The following is a 9,148-nucleotide window of genomic DNA, read 5'->3' on the forward strand; positions in this document are numbered from 1 at the left end:
GCACCCTAAATATGATTGCCAGGGTTCCTCCGAACAGTTTGGTGGCCATTGTTCATAGGTTTACCAAAGTATCTGGCATTTAGAGGCCCCAAAATGAAGTTAGCGCATACAAACAGTCCCGTGGGTAACTTCAGCTAATGAAAAATCAACACATTGACTGCATTTTTGTGGGGTAAAAACACAGAAATATATGTTTACCCCCAAACCCATACATTTTTGGAAAGTACACATTCTACCGAATCTAAAATGGGTACCCATGCCTTATTGCTCCAAACTACTGAGTCGCAACGCTTTCCCAAAGTTGTCGGTTTTGGTGAAATATCTGAAAATTGCCTCAAAGCTTCAACTTCCCAGCACCATATCACCCATGTGTCATTACATACTAAGAAAAAGCACCCTAAATATGATTGCCAGGGTTCCTCCGAACAGTTTGGTGGCCATTGTTCATAGGTTTACCAAAGTATCTGGCATTTAGAGGCCCCAAAATGAAGTTAGCGCATACAAACAGTCCCGTGGGTAACTTCAGCTAATGAAAAATCAACACATTGACTGCATTTTTGTGGGGTAAAAACACAGAAATATATGTTTACCCCCCAAACCCATACATTTTTGGAAAGCACACATTCTACCGAATCTAAAATGGGTACCCATGCCTTATTGCTCCAAACTACTGAGTCGCAAGGCTTTCCCAAAGTTGTCGGTTTTGGTGAAATATCTGAAAATTGCCTCAAAGCTTCAACTTCCCAGCACCATATCACCCATGTGTCATTACGTACTAAGAAAAAGCACCCTAAATATGATTGCCAGGGTGCCTCCGAACAGTTTGGTGGCCATTGTTCATAAGTTTACCAAAGTATCTGGCATTTAGAGGCCCCAAAATGAAGTTAGCGCATACAAACAGTCCCGTGGGTAACTTCAGCTAATGAAAAATCAACACATTGACTGCATTTTTGTGGGGTAAAAACACAGAAATATATGTTTACCCCCCAAACCCATACATTTTTGGAAAGTACACATTCTACCGAATCTAAAGTGGGTACCCATGCCTTATTGCTCCAAACTACTGAGTCGCAACGCTTTCCCAAAGTTGTCGGTTTTGGTGAAATATCTGAAAATTGCCTCAAAGCTTCAACTTCCCAGCACCATATCACCCATGTGTCATTACGTACTAAGAAAAAGCACCCTAAATATGATTGCCAGGGTTCCTCCGAACAGTTTGGTGGCCATTGTTCATAGGTTTACCAAAGTATCTGGCATTTAGAGGCCCCAAATGAAGTTAGCGCATACAAACAGTCCCGTGGGTAACTTCAGCTAATGAAAAATCAACACATTGACTGCATTTTTGTGGGGTAAAAACACAGAAATATATGTTTACCCCCAAACCCATACATTTTTGGAAAGTACACATTCTACCGAATCTAAAATGGGTACCCATGCCTTATTGCTCCAAACTACTGAGTCGCAACGCTTTCCCAAAGTTGTCGGTTTTGGTGAAATATCTGAAAATTGCCTCAAAGCTTCAACTTCCCAGCACCATATCACCCATGTGTCATTACATACTAAGAAAAAGCACCCTAAATATGATTGCCAGGGTTCCTCCGAACAGTTTGGTGGCCATTGTTCATAGGTTTACCAAAGTATCTGGCATTTAGAGGCCCCAAAATGAAGTTAGCGCATACAAACAGTCCCGTGGGTAACTTCAGCTAATGAAAAATCAACACATTGACTGCATTTTTGTGGGGTAAAAACACAGAAATATATGTTTACCCCCCAAACCCATACATTTTTGGAAAGCACACATTCTACCGAATCTAAAATGGGTACCCATGCCTTATTGCTCCAAACTACTGAGTCGCAAGGCTTTCCCAAAGTTGTTGGTTTTGGTGAAATATCTGAAAATTGCCTCAAAGCTTCAACTTCCCAGCACCATATCACCCATGTGTCATTACGTACTAAGAAAAAGCACCCTAAATATGATTGCCAGGGTTCCTCCGAACAGTTTGGTGGCCATTGTTCATAGGTTTACCAAAGTATCTGGCATTTAGAGGCCCCAAAATGAAGTTAGCGCATACAAACAGTCCCGTGGGTAACTTCAGCTAATGAAAAATCAACACATTGACTGCATTTTTGTGGGGTAAAAACACAGAAATATATGTTTACCCCCCAAACCCATACATTTTTGGAAAGTACACATTCTACCGAATCTAAAATGGGTACCCATGCCTTATTGCTCCAAACTACTGAGTCGCAAGGCTTTCCCAAAGTTGTCGGTTTTGGTGAAATATCTGAAAATTGCCTCAAAGCTTCAACTTCCCAGCACCATATCACCCATGTGTCATTACGTACTAAGAAAAAGCACCCTAAATATGATTGCCAGGGTTCCTCCGAACAGTTTGGTGGCCATTGTTCATAGGTTTACCAAAGTATCTGGCATTTAGAGGCCCCAAAATGAAGTTAGCGCATACAAACAGTCCCGTGGGTAACTTCAGCTAATGAAAAATCAACACATTGACTGCATTTTTGTGGGGTAAAAACACAGAAATATGTGTTTACCCCCCAACCCCATATATTTTTGGAAAGTACACATTCTACAGAATCTAAAATGGGTACCCATGCCTTTCTGCTCCAAACTACTGAGTCGCAAGGCTTTGCCAAATTTGGCGGTTTTGGTGAAATATCTGGAAATTGCCTCAAAGCTTCAACTTTCCAGCATCGTATTGTCCATGTATCATTACCAGCATAAAGCATCCTAAATATAAACATATGGGTCTACTAAACAGTTTGATGCCCAATGTGCATAGATATACCAAACTATGTGGCGCACAGAGACCCCCAAATGACAATATGTATAGACATTTTCACGGCTGACGCGCTGGCTGCTGCAATATAACCACCCGGTGTGTGTATTATGTGACATTAGACCACCTAACAGTACAGAGACCCCAGAAAACCATATATTTTCAGAAAGTAAACATTCTGACGAATCCAATATGGGTAAATAAGTGTTTCTACTGCAAACTGCCAAACTGCAAAGCAATGCTGAACATAACGGTTTTTATCAAATTTCTGAAAATCGTCACAAAGCTTGAATTTTACCCCATTATATGCCCCACATTTCGTAACTTATCAGCATGAAACATCCTAAATATGAATGCCAGGGGTCTACTGAACACTTTGATGCCCAATATGCATAGATATACCAAACTATGTGGTGCACAGAGACCCCCAAATGACAATAGTGTATATACAATTTCACAGCTGACGCGCTGGCTGCTGCAATATAAGCACCCGGTGCGTGTATTATGCAACATTAGACCCCCCTAACAGTACAGAGACCCCAGAAAACCATATATTTTCAGAAAGTACACATTCTGACGAATTCAATATGGGTAAATAAGTGTTTCTACTGCAAACTGCCAAACTGCAAAGCAATGCTGAACATAATGGTTTTTATCAAATTTCTGAAAATCGTCACAAAGCTTGAATTCTACCCCATTATATGCCCCACATTTCGTAACGTATCAGCATAAAACATCCTAAATATGAACGCCAGGGGTCTACTGAACACTTTGATGCCCAATATGCATAGATATACCAAACTATGTGGCGCACAGAGACCCCCAAATGACAATAGTGTATATACATTATCACGGCTGACGCGCTGGCTGCTGCAATATGAGCACCTGGTGTGTGTATTATGCGACATTAGACCCCCTAACAGTACAGAGACCCCAGAAAACCATATATTTTCAGAAAGTACACATTCTGACGAATCCAATATGGGTAAATAAGTGTTTCTACTGCAAACTGCCAAACTGCAAAGCAATGCTGAACATAACGGTTTTTATCAAATTTCTGAAAATCTTCACAAAGCTTGAATTTTACCCCATTATATGCCCCACATTTCGTAACGTATCAGCATAAAACATCCTAAATATGAACGCCAGGGGTCTACTGAACACTTTGATGCCCAATATGCATAGATATACCAAACTATGTGGCGCACAAAGACCCCCAAATGACAATAGTGTATATACATTTTCACGGCTGACGCGCTGGCTGCTGCAATATGAGCACCTGGTGTGTGTATTATGCGACATTAGACCCCCCTAACAGTACAGAGACCCCAGAAAACCATATATTTTCAGAAAGTACACATTCTGACGAATCCAATATGGGTAAATAAGTGTTTCTACTGCAAACTGCCAAACTGCAAAGCAATGCTGAACATAACGGTTTTTATCAAATTTCTGAAAATCGTCACAAAGCTTGAATTTTACCCCATTATATGCCCCACATTTCGTAACGTATCAGCATAAAACATCCTAAATATGAACGCCAGGGGTCTACTGAACACTTTGATGCCCAATATGCATAGATATACCAAACTATGTGGCGCACAGAGACCCCCAAATGACAATAGTGTATATACATTTTCACGGCTGACGCGCTGGCTGCTGCAATATGAGCACCTGGTGTGTGTATTATGCGACATTAGACCCCCCTAACAGTACAGAGACCCTAGAAAACCATATATTTTCAGAAAGTACACATTCTGACGAATCCAATATGGGTAAATAAGTGTTTCTACTGCAAACTGCCAAACTGCAAAGCAATGCTGAACATAACGGTTTTTATCAAATTTCTGAAAATCGTCACAAAGCTTGAATTTTACCCCATTATATGCCCCACATTTCGTAACGTATCAGCATAAAACATCCTAAATATGAACGCCAGGGGTCTACTGAACACTTTGATGCCCAATATGCATAGATATACCAAACTATGTGGCGCACAGAGACCCCCAAATGACAATAGTGTATATACATTTTCACGGCTGACGCGCTGGCTGCTGCAATATGAGCACCTGGTGTGTGTATTATGCGACATTAGACCCCCATAACAGTACAGAGACCCCAGAAAACCATATATTTTCAGAAAGTACACATTCTGACAAATCCAATATGGGTAAATAAGTGTTTCTACTGCAAACTGCCAAACTGCAAAGCAATGCTGAACGTAATGGTTTTTATCAAATTTTTGAAAATCGTCACAAAGCTTGAATTCTACCGCATTATATGCCCCACATTTCGTAACGTATCAGCATAAAACATCCTAAATATGAACGCCAGGGGTCTACTGAACACTTTGATGCCCAATATGCATAGATATACCAAACTATGTGGTGCACAGAGACCCCCAAATGACAATAGTGTATATACAATTTCACAGCTGACGCGCTGGCTGCTGCAATATAAGCACCCGGTGCGTGTATTATGCAACATTAGACCCCCCTAACAGTACAGAGACCCCAGAAAACCATATATTTTCAGAAAGTACACATTCTGACGAATTCAATATGGGTAAATAAGTGTTTCTACTGCAAACTGCCAAACTGCAAAGCAATGCTGAACATAATGGTTTTTATCAAATTTCTGAAAATCGTCACAAAGCTTGAATTCTACCCCATTATATGCCCAACATTTCGTAACGTATCAGCATAAAACATCCTAAATATGAACGCCAGGGGTCTACTGAACACTTTGATGCCCAATATGCATAGATATACCAAACTATGTGGCGCACAGAGACCCCCAAATGACAATAGTGTATATACATTATCACGGCTGACGCGCTGGCTGCTGCAATATGAGCACCTGGTGTGTGTATTATGCGACATTAGACCCCCCTAACAGTACAGAGACCCCAGAAAACCATATATTTTCAGAAAGTACACATTCTGACGAATCCAATATGGGTAAATAAGTGTTTCTACTGCAAACTGCCAAACTGCAAAGCAATGCTGAACATAACGGTTTTTATCAAATTTCTGAAAATCTTCACAAAGCTTGAATTTTACCCCATTATATGCCCCACATTTCGTAACGTATCAGCATAAAACATCCTAAATATGAACGCCAGGGGTCTACTGAACACTTTGATGCCCAATATGCATAGATATACCAAACTATGTGGCGCACAAAGACCCCCAAATGACAATAGTGTATATACATTTTCACGGCTGACGCGCTGGCTGCTGCAATATGAGCACCTGGTGTGTGTATTATGCGACATTAGACCCCCCTAACAGTACAGAGACCCCAGAAAACCATATATTTTCAGAAAGTACACATTCTGACGAATCCAATATGGGTAAATAAGTGTTTCTACTGCAAACTGCCAAACTGCAAAGCAATGCTGAACATAACGGTTTTTATCAAATTTCTGAAAATCGTCACAAAGCTTGAATTTTACCCCATTATATGCCCCACATTTCGTAACGTATCAGCATAAAACATCCTAAATATGAACGCCAGGGGTCTACTGAACACTTTGATGCCCAATATGCATAGATATACCAAACTATGTGGCGCACAGAGACCCCCAAATGACAATAGTGTATATACATTTTCACGGCTGACGCGCTGGCTGCTGCAATATGAGCACCTGGTGTGTGTATTATGCGACATTAGACCCCCCTAACAGTACAGAGACCCTAGAAAACCATATATTTTCAGAAAGTACACATTCTGACGAATCCAATATGGGTAAATAAGTGTTTCTACTGCAAACTGCCAAACTGCAAAGCAATGCTGAACATAACGGTTTTTATCAAATTTCTGAAAATCGTCACAAAGCTTGAATTTTACCCCATTATATGCCCCACATTTCGTAACGTATCAGCATAAAACATCCTAAATATGAACGCCAGGGGTCTACTGAACACTTTGATGCCCAATATGCATAGATATACCAAACTATGTGGCGCACAGAGACCCCCAAATGACAATAGTGTATATACATTTTCACGGCTGACGCGCTGGCTGCTGCAATATGAGCACCTGGTGTGTGTATTATGCGACATTAGACCCCCATAACAGTACAGAGACCCCAGAAAACCATATATTTTCAGAAAGTACACATTCTGACAAATCCAATATGGGTAAATAAGTGTTTCTACTGCAAACTGCCAAACTGCAAAGCAATGCTGAACGTAATGGTTTTTATCAAATTTTTGAAAATCGTCACAAAGCTTGAATTCTACCGCATTATATGCCCCACATTTCGTAACGTATCAGCATAAAACATCCTAAATATGAACGCCAGGGGTCTACTGAACACTTTGATGCCCAATATGCATAGATATACCAAACTATGTGGTGCACAGAGACCCCCAAATGACAATAGTGTATATACATTTTCACGGCTGACGCGCTGGCTGCTGCAATATGAGCACCTGGTGTGTGTATTATGCGACATTAGACCCCCCTAACAGTACAGAGACCCTAGAAAACCATATATTTTCAGAAAGTACACATTCTGACGAATCCAATATGGGTAAATAAGTGTTTCTACTGCAAACTGCCAAACTGCAAAGCAATGCTGAACATAACAGTTTTTATCAAATTTCTGAAAATCGTCACAAAGCTTGAATTTTACCCAATTATATGCCCCACATTTCGTAACGTATCAGCATAAAACATCCTAAATATGAACGCCAGGGGTCTACTGAACACTTTGATGCCCAATATGCATAGATATACCAAACTATGTGGCGCACAGAGACCCCCAAATGACAATAGTGTATATACATTTTCACGGCTGACGCGCTGGCTGCTGCAATATGAGCACCTGGTGTGTGTATTATGCGACATTAGACCCCCATAACAGTACAGAGACCCCAGAAAACCATATATTTTCAGAAAGTACACATTCTGACGAATCCAATATGGGTAAATAAGTGTTTCTACTGCAAACTGCCAAACTGCAAAGCAATGCTGAACGTAACGGTTTTTATCAAATTTTTGAAAATCGTCACAAAGCTTGAATTCTACCGCATTATATGCCCCACATTTCGTAACGTATCAGCATAAAACATCCTAAATATGAACGCCAGGGGTCTACTGAACAATTTGATGCCCAATATGCATAGATATACCAAACTATGTGGCGCACAGAGACCCCCAAATGGATATATAGTAGATAAAATTTACAAGGTAAAACAAAATAAGGCAGTAAAGAGTGAAATGCAAAAAAATCCAATAAAACCACAAAAATCAATGTTTTTTTTCCAGACTAGTGTTATCGGCCGTCAGAATCACAGTTTGAATATTTTAGCTGGGCCAAACAGGTTATACGGCTAGAAACAAGTGAACACAACATACGCAGAGCTGAAAATGCAATAAAATGGCTAAAAATTCAATAAAATGGCTAAAAATGCACCAAAATACCCAAAATTGCAATATAATCACCGAAATAACATAAAAAAGATATTGCACAGTACGGTTAGCAAATACGCTATTCGTAATGGCAATAAAACATTTTTTTCAGCCAAAAAAAGAGACGATGCGATAAGAAAAAAAAAAAAAAAGCCACAATGCCATGTATGTGCGTGTGCGTGTGTACAAATGGTAAATTACATGTTATGTGCGCGTGTGTGCGTGTGCACATGTGTGTAAGTGCAGTGAGTGTAAGTGACCCCCCCAATCCCCAAAAATGTATGTGTAAGTGTGTGTAAGTGTGAATCTAAGTGTGTATTACTGTAATAAGTGTGTGTTGGTGTGTTTGTGTGTGTAATTGTTGCACTAACCTGAAAAAGTCGCTGGAGACTGTTGCACACGATCAGGAAGAGGCCCTGGAAGAAATCTGCGACGTCTTCTGTGTCTCTGTGCTGTGGGGGCGGAGATCTCCGGCGCGGTGTAGGCTGCAGCAGCAGGACACGTAAGTAGCACGTGCCTGCTGCTGTTTTTGGGCCCCTGGGCGATCGCGCCCCAGGGGCCACTCGATCCCCTGCTCTGCTCGTTGTCTAGGGGCAGGGGATCGAGCAGGAACGGAGCGAGCGGCTCTAACAGCCGCTCCTCCGCTTCTGAACCCGGAAGTGCTGCAGAACGTAGAATCTACGTTCTGTGGCATTTCAAGTTACTTTTCCACAGAACGTAGATTCTACATTCTGTGGCACTTAAAGGGTTAATTGGTATTTTCTGCTAGCTGCCATATTTGTATTGTATACATTTGTCTTCACTGAAAGACAGGTCCAAATGGAATCGATTTGATTGGGACTAATACTGTATCAACAGTATTATAATTATTAATATAACTACTATTATTCATACAGACTTATAAAACATCATACTACAGTATGGAGATT

This window comes from Xenopus laevis, chromosome 1L (genome assembly GCF_017654675.1).
Source record: "Xenopus laevis strain J_2021 chromosome 1L, Xenopus_laevis_v10.1, whole genome shotgun sequence".
Classification (NCBI taxonomy): domain Eukaryota; kingdom Metazoa; phylum Chordata; class Amphibia; order Anura; family Pipidae; genus Xenopus; species Xenopus laevis.